Raw genomic sequence first — 16,494 nt, 5'->3', positions numbered from 1 at the left:
ATAGTTTCAAGGGAAGTTTTATCCAAACAAAATTTAAATAAATTCATGAATTTCATAAGGTTGAAAAAAATCAAATAAATAAATAATTTTGCACATACATAATTGTCTCAAGATTTTGTAATTTCTCTCTCACTTTCAAAATAGTAAGACTCCACAAATGTGGATAGAATCATCTCACTCTTCCCACTTAAAGTGAAGAATTTTTTCCAAGTTCTTATACTGAAAAAATTTATTTCTTAGGAATTGATGATTAAAACTATATAGAATAAGAGTTTTAGTGCTCTAGTTAAGAAAAAATAAACAGCTGCATTAGCTAATCTGAGTTCAAATAAACAGATGCATAAGCTGGGCTATCTCAAAGCAATACAGAACTGAACAGAGACCACTAACACTCAAAACACTTTATAAGGTTCAGAGATTAACCTCTTCAAAGCAAAATGTGGCTCAGTCTTGTATGGTTGCACTGAGGGAGTGAGTGATAACACCTCTATACAGTGGCAGGCTATAATTGCATATTTGCTGAGCGTGTATGCTACTACACAGTGAAGCTCGCATGAACTTAAAGAGGAAGAGAACAAAAAATGTGGTTTCATTTACTGTTTACCGCAGCCAGCAAAGCTGACCAGATATAGTGGTGTTCAATGCACTTTTGAGTCTTAGCAAAAAATCTAAGTTATCAGGACTGTTAACTCCCATGTGCCAGAAGAAATACCCTTTGAGATAGTACCTAAATATTGTAACATGGTGTTGAGCCCTGCTTATTCAGCTCTATGTACAAATGATTAGTGGCTCATGAAAAAAAAATCATTAGTTTTAAGAAAATTTTGACTATCTGTGCAGCTGGGTAACAGAGATGAAAAGCACGGATCTGTGCTTTGGTGCATTGTGGATTTTCAAACAGATCTCGCCAGTTTCCCAAGTCTACAGATTATTTTAAAAAATCTCCAAACCAACCCACCAATTGACCAGCAAAAAAATCCAAAAAACCCAAACAAAACAGAACAACACAAAAAACCCACATCAGAGAACTACCACCGAACAAAAAACAGATCCATTTGAACTAGCAAAAGACTATTGTGTATAGGTCTCAGAACACACAAGAAATGAAGGTCTCATGCAATGGTAGAAAATACAAGACCTGCCTTTTACCAATATGGAATGAGTTTTGAATTCTCAGCAAGAGAAAGCAGCAATTCTGACACCCTAGGGTTACTCAAATCTGCTGTACATCTGCCTGGGGACCCTACGTCACTATGGATCGTCACCTCACACCTGCCAAAATTATTTTCCAACTATTGTTTTGCAAATGCTTTACTTTGAATTACTTAGTATGAATTTTTTATTTAATCAGACTCCTTCATACTTCTGTAACATAATTCAGAATCGTTGTTCAACTTTTAATATTTCAGTTTATTGAGGGAAAGGGGGAAATATTTAAAATTTTTTGAGAAGCGCCCAAACAAGATTTTTTTCCCTCAGGAGTCCAGTCCAGGTTTTACATAGACTTTGGTACAAGCCAGGCTAGGATTTTGGTGTTTCAGCCAGCACTATGTGATTATATATATAGAAATGATCAATAAGGTTTCTAGTTGCAGAGGTCACTATTAAAACCTTTACAATTGCCATTTGCACATAATTAACATTACCACAGAGTTTACTGTATTCCCCACACTATGAATGCTGCTGTAAAAATAATTGGGGAAAAGTTAGAATCGTAAAGATTTGAATTTGTGTATTCCTTAATACAGAGTCTCAATGCTATGATTTAAGGAACTCCCAATAACTGCAGAAGCTGCAGGGAGCTTTGCATGGGAAAGGAGGAACAGTATTTCTTTTAAGAGCTTCTTAAAACTTTGTTCCACCTATGAAATCCTCTATAGTCTGTGCTACTATACCCTAAATAATCTATACTATAACTCCAAATTTACATATTTTCATTACTGTTTTTTCTCTTATAGAAATGACTGTTTCTTCTGTTGGAAGAATTCCACTTGGAAATTTAATTTTCAGGATTCAATAAAAATAGCTGTAAGAACTCCTGATGGGTTTGAGGTCTGAGCTTTCAAACAGGTTTTACAGCCCATTTTTAGAATATGTGCTAGTGTCAAAGAAGCCCAGCTGCACTGAAATTATAAACATGACATGGGATGCTTCAGACTGTGGGTGACCTCTTCAAAACACAGGAGTGAGTCTTGACTTCTCAGGCAAGAGAGAGCAGCAATTCTGACACCCTAGGGTCTTCCTACATTGTTCTAGGTGAGTACTTACATTCTTCCAGAATGTAGGTCCAGGGAATGTTCATTTTGCAGTAGGAAGACATAAGCTCTTTCAGCTCAGATGTGGTATCTCTGTCACCCCACAGCCTGCAGTGTAGACAAGTCATGAGTGTGTTTGAGCTGTATAAACATAACCAAAAGCCAAACAGTTTCATTGTTCGATACAATTTTGTGCTGTGCTTGGAAATGGAATTATGAATTCCTTTCCATAAAAGCATCCTAAGGGTAACAGATGCCTAAAATGTATCAGCTCCATTATCAAGAAGTAGATTATCCCAGCTGAATACACAGTATCAGAGTTTACTGTTTACTGTATATAATCTACATTCTAAACATTTTCCTGGAGTGCTGTTAATTTGGGTAAGTAAGACTTTCTGTAGTCTCAGCACTGAAAAATGAATAGGCCTATCAGTTGAACAGCACAATAAATTTCTTAGGCTGCACACGTTGTGCTCAACCTCTCTGTCATTCTTCATCATGTATAATGTAGCCTAATGCAATATGGCAGCTGTTAGCAGAAAAATGGTTCAGCAGCCATAAAAAAGTGATTTATGTCTTAGTACCAAAGCAGTTAATATTAAGAAACTGGTGTTTGGGAGGGCAGCAAACATGTTAGATATGACACACAGCATATATATATATTCATGAAACATAGGAAGCTGTGAAATGTTAGACTGACACTGAAATTCTCCCTGGGTATCCACTGTAAGGTCAGATTAATAGAGGGGGTAATTGGTGGTGATGGTTGTGGATATTCAGCACTGCCCACATGTCACAGCTGCTTATGCTGGAGTATCAGAAGCATGTTAAATGCATCTCCTGACATGAACCCAAAGATCCTTACTAACAAATGACATAAGAAAGGCTAATTTAAGGTGGCAGCTAGCAGAAAGAAAAAAAAATCTTAAGAGGAAAGTCATTCCTAGCAGCCATAATGTAGAGAGGAAACAGTGGGATGAGAGAAATAATGTGGGTCTCCTTCCTCTGCTGCATTTTTCTACTGGTGTAAATCAACCAGTTTAAGGCTACAGTAATAGATTTCTGATTTCTCCCTGAATACTGAAACTCCATCAGAGAAAATTCTGTCTTTTGTTTACAACACACCTAATGTGATTAAACATGATCATGTAGCATCTTGTCAGTTTTGCCACTGAACGATGTAACAGATTAATCTAAGACATGGTGAATTACAGCTATCCCATCAGATTAATCCTTGGCTTCTGTTCAACATGCTCTGTGTGTATATATATTAAAAACACACATATGTCTATGTATGTATATACTCATGCTGCTGCTAAGTGTGATGTTTTTGGTTCAGTGGGCGGCACTCTTCCTTCTCAGTCAGTACTAAACTAGTTCTTCCTTGCATGGTGCTTAATGCATAGTGGAATATGGTCAGGTCAGAGAGGTTAATAGCCCTACTTTTGTGAAAAGTGCCATGGAATCTTTCTTAGCAAGCAGTGAGAACCTCACATTAAACACGCTCTGAAAGAGCCTGCAACTTGCTCAGAGTTACAAACTGGGATGTGTCTGTAATGCAGAACTAGGGGAAACCATGGTGCATGCATAAGTGGCTGAGTCATCCGGCCCCCGCAGACATTTACCAGATGCAGTGAAACTTTGCTTGTGTGGAGTTACAAAATAATAACGAAAGGTAGTATGGCCAGAAAATACTGGACCTTCTCTTTGGCATTTTTTGAAAAATAAATATGAGAGAAGCTTTCACCTGATTGTATGTAGTCATGTCATAAAAAATTTGGACGGAGATCTCTCAGACCTTTTGTTGTCATATTCTGGATTCAATAAGTACTGAATAAGTTGAAGCAAGTGAGACTTGTGGCAAAATGACCACATCTTGCGTTGTTGTTAGAGGACTTGCCTTGGAGAAAATTCCAGTCCTTTTAGGAAAAGGCTATGGAATTCCTAGTTCCTATGCTTTAGATGTCCTAAATTACTTTCTAGCCACTGGTTTACCAAGATAAAAATTATTCTAATAGAATTTTTTTATGCTTTGAAGGTTTGATCATATCCATGGCAAAATGAAACAGCTAGGAGGACTCTATTTTGTGAAGCCCTGTTGAGATCTTGCCCTTTCCAACTCTGTGGCTAGAAACTTCACACTGGCAGCTATTTGGGCTTTCTGGACAGCCACTGAAATTTAGAAATCAAAGTTTGTGTGGCTCCAGGAGTAGGTACTGGTTTTGCAAATGCCAGCAGTGCCTCAATATTACCCTATAGAGGCTTATGTAACCACCAAGCATTTCTGCACCTAACACCACAGAGGCCTAGTAGGTCACTGCTACCACACTGAACTTTTCAATCATGATTTAAATCATGAGGTCCTCAAATAACCATTCTCTAAGGGCATCAATCCTGTTGTCCTCTAACATACTGATGGCCAGTTTCCTGAGGGTTCAACAGAAGAGCCCAATCTCTGTTAGCCAATTGGTGTTGACTTCTGTCATCACAAGCCACTTGGTGATTAAAATACCAGTCATTGATCCATGCTATCATCTTTTTTTTTTCTTTTTTCAGCACTGATTTATGCCAGAGGAAGAAGAGAACATGCCCTGCATTTCCACCACTAGAATTGACTGGCTTGCTGCAGCAACGTGCCAGGGAGCTCAATGCTGCCTCTGTAGCCATGACTGGCTTTGTCTTTGCCCTGAGCATCATGTGTAGGGAATCTGTAGCTGCTAAACATGGCAAAATGGCTTAGGAACAATCCTGCCCTGTTGAAGCAGGAAAGGTGTACCTAGCTAGGAATTCTTAGGTGAAAGACTTGGCAAGAACAGCAGGCTTCATCCCACTATCTATGGGATTGAGGCACCTGTTAATTGCGTCTCTTCATCATAACTGTTTTCACTACCTAAATGATTAAATTATATTGTGCAATAACAGTACCATACTCTTAAAAAATTTTTTTTCACCAGTTTCTTTGCAATCTCTCTATTAGAGGATATAAAACAATATCTGTGCAATTCTGGTTAAAAAATAATAAATCCCTATATTAGACAATACTGAAATAATATTTTTGTATTTATTATATTGTTCAGTCACTATTAATCCCTTAAAAATTGTGATTCTTTCAGAAGTCCAAATTAGATTTTCAGACTTAAGGCTTATTCCAAGCACAGAGTGATTTGTCAGATAATAACACCCTTACATTGGTATGTCCTGTTACCTGAATACATTCCAAAAACTAAGTACAAACCATGTTAGAAATTACTTCAGCTGTCATTACTTTGCAGTATTCAAGGTGAAATGAGGTAATTTTTAAATAGCTTGAAGTAAGATTGCATAATGATTTGGGTCAAAAAGTGCGTAACAAGTCACATAGCTGAGATGAGCAGAATATAGTGAGTGTAGAACTGCACATACCAGGCATCCGTAATTCTAGATCCTATTAGACTAGCTATTTCTTGAATTCCAACTAAGGAAAAATCTTAACATTGCTGCCAGAAACAGTTCTTACAAAATTTGATGGCAAAGGATGATTTGTGTTTTTAGGGGCACTGATTAAAATATATTTAGAGATACCAGGTACAAGCAGTATATGATTATTGGAAATCTGAAAATCTTACCCTCTTGTGAAATGTAGCAGTTATTAAAACTGCAATAGAAAGAAGAAATTCCTGCCCACTACAGAAAAATCTTTGGCCTAATTATAAAAGGACATGTGATACTGGAAGCTAAAGAAATGCAGGCAAATTAAAGCAGTCTCTACCTCCTTGCTTTTCATTTTTGGAATGGATGAACAACACACACATGGATCAAAGCAAAGGGCTTTTTCTGTGGCTGCAATATCTACCATTTGTCCTTCATATGCCAAATCACACAAAAGCATTCCAGAAGTTTCGCCAAATACTCCCAATCTTAAAGGATTATTATTAAGTGAACTTGTTATTCTATTTAACTATGTTACTGGATCATCATTTTTATTGTTTATATGTTACATTTCATCTTGGTCTTGGTTGAAAAGAGTATGTTTCTGCCTCAGAGTATGTTTTCTATCTTTCAGTGGCAAGCCATGCTTTGGTTTTGTGTCCTTCCCCCTTTGCATGAATCACTAAAGCAAGAAATCCTTTACTTTTCAACAACTACCTTAGTAGATTAAAGACTTTGATGGAAGCACCATAGCCACCTTGTTTGCCAGACAAAGAATAGGGTAATGTAGTTTTCCATCTAAACAAATAAATAAGTTTATATGCAGCTTTACCTCCAGATCAGAACTTGAGAAAATCTGTCTTGTTCTGTTTGCTGTATCTTAGAATACTTCTCTGACTTCCTGCCTATTCACTTTCTCACCTGATAAAGTACATACAAGCACTGCCGGGATCAGCAGTATAAGTAGTTTTACATGCTGCTTCCACCAAGAGTTTTCTTCAAGAATACCCTGAACATTCTTGCAGTAATTCCAAACTAGGGAATTTATCCAGCAGACAGAACTGAATTGCTGTGCCTCTTCACATTGGCTGAAAGTGCCTTATCTTGGGTCAGACATCAGCTTTTCAAGGAGCTCTGCGTTGTGCTTATGTACCTTTTTACTTTATGTAACTTTTTACTGTATGTACCTTTTTTATATCTTTTTTTCTCTGACTGTGTTCAAGTGCTCCATAATGAAGGATATTTCTGTCCTTGTTTATTCCAGAGTTTGTTGGATCCTGATTTCAGTTATAGTGGACTACATCAGAAGTAATTGGAACTCCAAATCTCTTCTGGTGTCTCTAAGATCAGGTCTGACTCACTTCTCCTATACATAGTCTTTAAAATCAAATCTTTTCTTTTTCACTTTAAAACTGTAATTTTGTTCTGCTGTACTTTAAATTGTAGTTTTACTTTGAAAAAAAAAATACCACAAAAGTGACATTTCAGGGTTCTATATTTGTCTGACAGTTGTTTCTGTTGCAGAAGTGCTCATTTTATAAGTTAAAAATCTGTCTTTCCTAATACTTTCCTAATACTTAGCCCAGAATGCACAAGGTGTTATGATTCGAGTTATTGACACACTGTCTCCATATTCTGCAACCACTGAAGGCCATTTTACATTTTAAAGCCTCTGTTTGCTTGCGCCACCCTGTCTTCAAATCATGCCCCTGGTAACACTGCCAGACCTTTTGCATTGCATAAGCATGCTCCAGGTTTAAAGGATCACATTATGCAATTCAAACATACACTTCAGGAAAAAAAGCAGCTCAGACTTCATGTTTGAATGGCAGCAATCACAATTATTAATAACAGTAAAACTTCCTTTTTCTATCAGAAACAAATAAGGATCTATTTAATATCATTCTTTGGGTGCCAGGTTTGATGCACACAACTTTTAGCACAAAGATCTGGCCACCATTCTGCTAAATGTATCAGGAAAGCCTTGATCTGATCTCAGAGGAGTCTAAGAAAATGAGAACAGTACCTTTCACTTTGGCAGAAGTGGTGGTATGTTCAACTGCTTTGTCAGGGAATGTGCTGCTAAGGGTGTACAGGCAGGAGATGGCAGAGAAAGGGGCTAACTGAAAATTATGGATGTTGCACATGGCACTGAACAAACTTCCACATCTCTTTGCAGTCAAAGGTCTGTCTTTCATTTTCTTTTATAAAACATATCAACCAATTTAGCATTAGAAGTACAACTTTTTCCATATTGAGAATAATGTGTTATAGTACAAAGGAACAAAGGCTGGAAGTTGAGGGAAAATTTTAAAAATTGAAGAAACAAAGAAAAAAATTAAGACACTAAAGAGTTGTATTTAGTTTGGAAAAAAAAAACCAACAAAACAAAAACACAATCTTTCCCCTCCCTCCTAGCCTTTTTAAAAATATACTTGAAAATGCAACATTTGGAAAAATTTACATGCCTATATTTAGGTCTGTGTTACTTTACTCTGCATTTCTTTATCACAATTTACTCATCAATGTATCATTTTGTAGAAAGCCTATGTGGCAGGCTGATGCATGTCTTACTTTATAAATATTTATTACCCACTGGTGTGTTCCTATCTTTGAAGTTACAACCACTTCTCCTTTTCAGTCTGTGTTCCCTCCTTTTTCTTATTAAAAAAAGAATCTTGTCAAACAATTTTGTTTATGTGGAAATGCTGTGAAGACTAGTTTTGGTTTTAGCCTCATCTTTATTTTAGTTTGCTTTGCTTCTCCCCTCACTTTTCTTTTTAGAAAATGTACGCCTGGAATAAGAATGTAAACAGCATGATCATTCATGGCCATTCATAGACTCATATGCCCATGGATCTGTCTCCACAAGGATTCCTTGGAAAAGCTAGGAGGACTTGAGCTTGGAGGAAGTATGACTGGGCTTTGAAGAAAGCTCAGAGACAATCATAACAGACTGTAGCTGCTCAAAAATGAGGATAATAGTGTTTTGTGGTTTAACGGGAAACAATCTCAAAAATATATATTTAAAAACAAAAACAAAACCCAAGCAACCAACCAAAAACAAACAACAACAACAAAAAAACCCCAAACAAACAACAACAACAAACCCCCCCCCCCAAAAAACCAAAAAATAAAAACAAACAAAAAACCCCACCAAGCAGTTGGCTGCATCAGAAGAATAATCAATCTGGCTGGATTGCTGCAGCATAAATGTATACTTGCCTTGTTATGTAGAGTGAATTCCCTGTGTCCACATAGGATCAGTATTTTCAAATAACCTGATCCACCATGCTATTCTACCAGAGAAAGTATGGTATTTTACTGAGGTAAAAGTGACATAGTTAACTGAGAATCAGCAATTAGCTTTTCCAGTCAGAAACATGATGACCTAAAACTTACGTCTTATTTTTTTCCCCTCTCTCTGTCCCTCTGAAAAAATTGCATGTGAAGTGTTTGAAGAAGCTGGACTCAGAGAGAGCAAAAGAGAGGCCTAATTTCTGTATTGATCTACTTTTATACCCCAATCACTTAACTCCAGGGGTTAAACCTAGGTTCTTTTGCTCTGGGTAAACACAAAGGAGAAATACCTGATAACCTTAAGAGGTAAAAATCACACAAAACTTTACTGTCAAACTATGAAAAATCAAGGAATTTTGGCAAATGATTTAGTACAACGTAAAACGCTTATCACAGTATAGACTTAGCCCATTCAACATAAAAACTCTTAAAGCCATTCAATATTACATTCTGTGAAAAGAGAGTTAAATAAGAAGAAAGGGAGAAAAACAGAAAGACAGGAAAGATATAAAAAGACAGACATAAAGTCTGGGTCCTGGGTTCCAGCGATGTAATGCATAGTACCTCCAAGATGAAGGTAGGGTTAAGGAACAACATGCCTGCCTTGTAGTCAGGCTTCTTACAGCTGTGACACATCCCGGGCCTTCTTCCCAGGTGGAATTTATAATCTCTTGGCCACTCAGGGACTGGGTTAGGCAAAACTGGGCCTGCCTCCAGTGTGCATGATCGACAGACTCTGGGGCCAGGGGGTACGGGGGACACGGCACTACCTCACCAGAGCAAAGCCTGACCCACCCCCTACTGTAAACCCCAAGAATCCCAAGATGTCTAGGGGGAAATTATTCTTTTCAGTCGCTGACTAATGAGAATTTCTGTTTTATGCTAAAGTCTGCCATTCTCTTTAGATATACAAAACCATGCCTGCATTTTCCAGGTATACCAACCAGTTGAATAAAATGTTAGGCTTGCTTTTCTTACTGATGATGTACATTTAGCTCACTCTGGTCATTATAATGTTCAACTCCCTTTCCTGAGGGACAGCTCATTTCTATGCATGCAGCTCAATTCTCTGCAAGTGTTCAAGGCCAGACGGGATGGTGCTTTGAGTAACCAGGTCTAGTGAATGGCATTCCTGCCTATGGCAGAGGGGTAGGAACTAGATGATTTTTAAGGTCCCTTCCAACATGATCCATTCCATGATTCTATGATTACTGTTATCCACCTGCTTTTTCATTATTTTGTGAAGTTCTTCAAGAACTTCATGCCACCAGCCTTTTTTTCATTCCCCTTTTCAGATTTTCATACTCACAGCGCAGTCCTTAGTGCAGAGCCAGACACTAATGGCACCTCTCCTTTTCTTTCATCTGTTTTAATTAAAACTATTTACTTGTGTGCTGTCTTCTTTATTCCATGATGGGTTGGTTTCTTTAGGAAGAATTATTGGGTATCTTTTTAAAATTCCTCCTGGAAAATCCAAGCTGGATGTATCAGTTTGTGGGGGTGTTTCCATGAACTTGTTGATTCCTTCACAGAAATGAAAGAGTTTTCCATATAGCAAGCACACATTGACCCTTATTGTCATTTATCTTATTTGATCTTTTAGCTCATTCTTAGATATTATGGATTTTGTAGGCTTTTCTCATTCTTTTCCGATTTCATCTAATATGTTTTTAGAATTATTTACTGACATTTCTGTTCTTTTCAATTTTTCCTCAAATATGACTTTTTCTCCTGCCCCATCATACTGACTTTTGGGCTGTTTTTCACTACTGTGACTATACTGCAGTATCTCTAAATAGTCTGCAATCTGCTTTAAAATATTCAGCCATCCCTTTCATCCACTTGAAGTCTTCATAAGATTTTGAGGTTTATTTTTCTGCTGTAGAGAAGTGGAAAGACGAACAAGTACAGCTTATCTTCTTTTTTCAGAACAATATTATGAAAATAGATTATTGAGTTAGGTTGTGCACAGAAGTTTCTTCTTATCTTCTTGTCTAGATGTTCCCTGAAAAAGCCATTTGGGGCAGCAAAAAAACCAATTTCTGCATCATGACCTGATGTGATTGCATGGGAGTAATTGAAAACACTCCCCTGTTGCTGCATTTTCTCTCTCTACAGTCCCTCTATTTTTCCTCGGATGCTACATACCCTCTCAGTACCTGTGTGGGTCACTGGCCAGGCAGGTCTAGTACTGGGCTGTTCCTGTTTGGACTTGGAGTTTCTATTCGTAGAGAATGTCTCTTATTTGTTGACATAATTCATTTATTTATCTGATCTATCTTCTTCCTGTCCAGACATGTGGGGGTGGCATAAAGCTCCTATGCCTGAGGATACTTTCTTAGGCTATAGAAAGAGGAATGGAGGAGCAAAGCCTGAACCCTAAACCTAGAGACAATTTCACCACAACACCTATGTACAAATGACCAGGCTTCCCACTGAAAGTGTGAGAAAGGAGTAGGATTTGCACGAAAAGGTATGCTTCTGAAAGCATGCCAGATTTGAACCTGATTCATACTAATGTAGTTTGCCATTGCTGAGAAGGGCCTGAATTGCTTCTGAGGGTTGTGTCATCTGCTAGAAATTAAAAATAAAAAAATGTAATAGTGTGATATGTCACTTCTTAACCAATCTGTCTGCCTAGACTCAGATAGATTTTTGGCCTTTGCATACTCTCCTGGTGGGAAAAGCGATGAGTGTCTAATGTCTGAAAGCGGTGCTGTGTCTTCTTCCTGAATTGTGCCATTTCCAGGGCTGGCATGACCATGTGTCAGTGAAGACACACACCTCAGCCGAGAGCTAAGATTTAGACTTTTGAACAGGCTCCTTCAGCAGAAAGACCCCTGTGAAATTGCATAATTGCCTTCTGTAACTGAATTATTTTTTACCTCTAGTGTGATTTCAGTTATCTTCACATTTTTTCAAAGGTATTCAACTCTGATCATTCTCATATGTAGTTCAGTAAAGTGCACGTGTTTTCTGCCGCCTTACTATCTGCTCATTTACACTCAGCGATCTTTCTTGGAAAATAGGATTTTCCTATTTTCCTTCATTTTGCTTTCAGTTAAGCCACCCAGGTCTGTAACACCCATCTGCCTTCATTAAGATCAAGCCAACTGCATCCTAATTCAGCCACAAGAGGCATTCTTTCGTCTGCCTAAGTCATGGAGGAGCAGTCTGCTCAAGAGCCCCTCTAGGGATCTCTACTAGTATTTCTGGCCAACTTTCCTCTGAATATTTTTCTTGTTTGAATAAAACTGCTATGTTGGTTTTGTCTGCTGTTATATGACATTCTGGAAGTCATAACTCTATTGATGTACATTTCTATCTTCTCAGAAACAGTAATTTATTCATGTAATAGAAATTGTATGAGTCAGACATATTAAATTATTAATAGAATTGTAGAATGGCCTGCGTTTGAAGGGACCTTAAAGATCATCTAGTTCCCTGCCATGGACAGGAACACCTTTCAGTAGACCAGGTTGCTCAGAGCCCCATCCAACCTTTCCTTGAACACTTCCAGGAATGGGACATCCACAGCTTTTCTGGGCATCCTGTGCCAGTGTCTCACCACCCTCACAGTGAAGAATTTATTTCTATCATGTGATCTGACTCTACCTTGTTTAGTTTGAAGCCATTGCCCCTTGTCACTACAGACTGTTGTAAAAAGTTCTCTTCAGCTGTCTTGAAGCCCTCTTTATGTGCTGGAAGGTTGTTCTAAGGTCTTGCAGAAGCTTTCCTTTCTCCAGTTTGAAAAACTCCAGCTTTCTCAGCCTGTCTTTGTAGGAGAGGTGCTCCATCTCTGTGATCATCTTTGTGGCTGTCCACTGGACTTACTCCACCATATCCATGTCTTTCTTGTGCTGAAACCCCCACAGTTGAACACTGTACTCTGGGGGAGGTCTCACTAGAAGGGATTGAATTTGTCCCTGTGTCTGCCATTAAAAGACAAAATAAACCCATTCCCTCTCATAGTCTTCATAAGAAAAAGATACATACTGCCTAGTCATGTGGACCTTTCTCCCAGCTTTCACTTTTGGTGCTCAGAGTTGCTGGCTATTGGAGGAAAAAAGGAAACCTAATCGTTCACTTAACTCTGTCCTGCAGAGAGTATTTGGGATTCTCTAGCAGACAATGACCTACCTTCTGCACTATTTTCCCAGTCAATGCAATTTTAGCAAAGCTGATGAGAAAAAGCAGTAGACAGAAGAGATTAGATCATATTGTAACATTGTGTGATACAGCTCTTATGAAACCATGAAGCACCCAGAGGTCATAGAAGTTGGGCAGCAGGTATTTGCAAGCCATGGATTTGATCACTGTGCTATAATTCTATCAGCAGTATAAGGGAGGACAGTCACTCTGACCCTTACGCAGTACTTCATATCAGTCTGTGTTTGTATATTCAGGAGACAGACAAACTTAAGTAAGAAATGAATCACTGAGGGCAGCCCTAGAACTACCAAAAACTTGACTCTGTTAGCCCACTGACAAGCATGGAAAGAATCATGAAACTAACCCAGTGACTCAATAGCCCAAGGAGCAGTGTGAAGCTGCTCCTCTAAGGTAAGAAATCCACATTGAGTAAATACTATTAATGTATCTGTATACCAGAATAATTTGGTGTTATCTGCCTTTATATATTATTAACTTAATTAACTTCCTTGTATATTATTAACTGGTCCAATTTGTTTTGGATCAGTTTTTTCAGTATTACCATATTTTTTTACCTGTTAAAAAGGCAGTTCTTAGTTTTCCACTGTTCTTTTCAGATGGAGTATTTCAACAAACTTGTATAATAGCAACAGTTCTCAACAGCATTCTTAAAGTAAAAAAGAAATAAAATGACTGGAGAAAATTGAAAACATCTGAATTGGACTATCTAGTACTACACTCTGTGTCACGACAGAGAAAGGTCAGCTCCCTGTTTTACACCTGAAGTGTAAGCTTCAGTTGAACCAGGTTAACACACTAGCAGTTGGAATGAAGTAACTTTTATGCTTTTATTCTCTTACAGCAACTTCCAAATCCAGTTGGATTTGTCTTTTCTGGCAATAATAATCATAGGATCATCTAGGTTGGAAAGACCTTTAAGATCACTGAATCCAATATTCAAAGATGTCTTAGTAGGCTCTGAAACAAATGGTTTCTCTAGTACTGATTGCACTGATTTTTTAAAATATATTTTCAGTAAGAGGAAACCAGGTCAGTTCTCCAGGCTTTGTAGAAAGGCTTTCAGTGCCTAATTATTTAAAGGCCTGCTGATAGCTGTGATGGCCTATGCTTGAGCACCATGCAAATAATCTGTTTAAAGGTCAGCTTCAGAATTCTCACCCCACTGGAATGTAGCAGGAGTCTATTTATCACCATAGGAATGCAATGACTGCACTGAAAACTCTTCACAAATTTACTCTACTTTCAAATATGAGGGTACTCAGATAATTTCTCACTCAGAGCAGGAATCAGATGCTTGTACTCAGTCCTCTGATCATCTGACTATTTCATCTGACTACCTATCAATTTATGAACTAACCCATGTGAACTGACAGCTTTTTAAATTTTTAATTTTTTTTCTCAATAATGAAAATTCCCTTTTTATCTGTGTAAGCATCTAGTTCTGGATTATTTCAAGGGAATTGTGGTGACAGTAGCTGAAGACCTAACAGTCTGCAGGCAAAGGGCAGTTGCAGTTGGCTTTAGCTTTTGTACTGCATGTCCTTCACAAGGAGAAGTGAACAACCTAAAATTCCATTACTTGTTGGGCCTTGAATTCAAACGTCCATTCAACATATTCATGCTGAAGAGACAGATATAATACTGTTCAGTCCAAAGAGACATTATTTCCCAAGTTCCCATTAATTTCCCAACAAGGAATACATATTAAGGAATGATTACACAAGGCTTGGTGAAACTCCCTTTATTTATTTCACTTGTGTTGTTGCTGCTGCTGTTGTATAAGAAAGAGCAAATAACAAAAAAGAACAAAGTAAAATAAAGTAACAGCTGATCCAAACATTTTTAACATGGTGAAATCCCGTTCCAAATGCAAAGACTCTTTCTTTCTGCCTTTTCCTTGCATTGATTTGCACAAGCATTTTCTCTGTGAGCCAAATACATCTCTGGTATAACTTCACTGAAGTCACTGGACTTACACCAGAGGTGTTTTTGGTCCTCTGTCCTGGGTAAATACAGTAGGAATAAATTGGTCACACAGGCAGAGTGTCTGGCAATAAGTGCACTGAGTGGTCCTGGCAAACCAATAGGAAAAACCTAAAATAAAAAGCCCAGATAAGTCTTTTACTTAATACAGGGCCTAAAAATCTACTAGGAGCTGCTGAATACTGCCCACTAACTGTACAAAGTATAGGTAGCATGCCTTCCAAATATCAAAATACCAGACGGAATGCCGTGAAAATAAATAACTTCTAATATAAACAAATGAGAACATATCAAACTGTTACCTCTTTAAACATAATGTAAATAAAAAAAATACCAGTCCTTCTACACAATAAATATTAAGAAACCATTGACATAGTTGAAATGTACTCATATAAATTAACAACTTTAATTACATTAGCCAAACAGACATTGGTTAAAGCACTGCATGTAGTATGCAAAATAATAATAATAATAATAATAATAATAATAATAATAATAATAATAACAATAATAATAATATCAACAACGAAACACAAAATGATAGAAACAAAATAGGCTTCATAATATCTTGGCTTTCATAATTTATATATATGTATATACATATATATAGTTGTGTGTATATATATATACTGTAGACATATATAATATGTATATATATTTAATAAAATGCAATATAACAATGTAATACATTATGTCATATTGCATTATATTTTATATATACATATTATTATGAAGATATATATACATATTTTATATTTATATATATCTTCAACCCATTGTCAATGTATTGTTTTTGAAAGTATTTAAATACAAAGAAACCCATTGAGAATTAACAGATTCATTATATCTCAAAAAATAAATAGCTATAAAACCCAGAAGTGCTGCTTGTTTCAGCCCATGAAAACCTTGCTTCTAGTTGTTCACAAAAGATCAAATTATTATTTTATTTACGCATGCTGAAAACATTTTACTCCACATGTAATGCACTCAGAGCATCTAGGGGAGTAAAGCTTTCTTCAGTGTAAGGAAGGGGATTAGCATCTGGTTCTTATACTGATGCACACTATTGACATGAGATTTAAATTAAAGAACTTAATAATTTCCGTCATATCTACCTACACTTAGATTTTGCTCAATTTATTGTTGCTGACTGGTAACTTTCTAGGAAAGGAGACCCTCTGAAAATCAATGGCATTGCTTACAGAGTAAGGCACAATTCCACATGAGTAACTAGTCCAACAATTTTTAATTTTGTACATAGACTTTACAGATGCCTGAACTTCTCTACCTAAGAGATATTGCTGCTAGCCTGTACATGGTCTTGTGGTGTTAAGTGAACTTGACAGCTTAATTCTCAACTACATTAAATAGAAAG

Source organism: Cinclus cinclus, chromosome 1 (assembly GCF_963662255.1).
Source record: "Cinclus cinclus chromosome 1, bCinCin1.1, whole genome shotgun sequence".
In the NCBI taxonomy this organism is placed as follows: domain Eukaryota; kingdom Metazoa; phylum Chordata; class Aves; order Passeriformes; family Cinclidae; genus Cinclus; species Cinclus cinclus.
Note: the sequence above shows the minus strand (reverse complement) of the source record.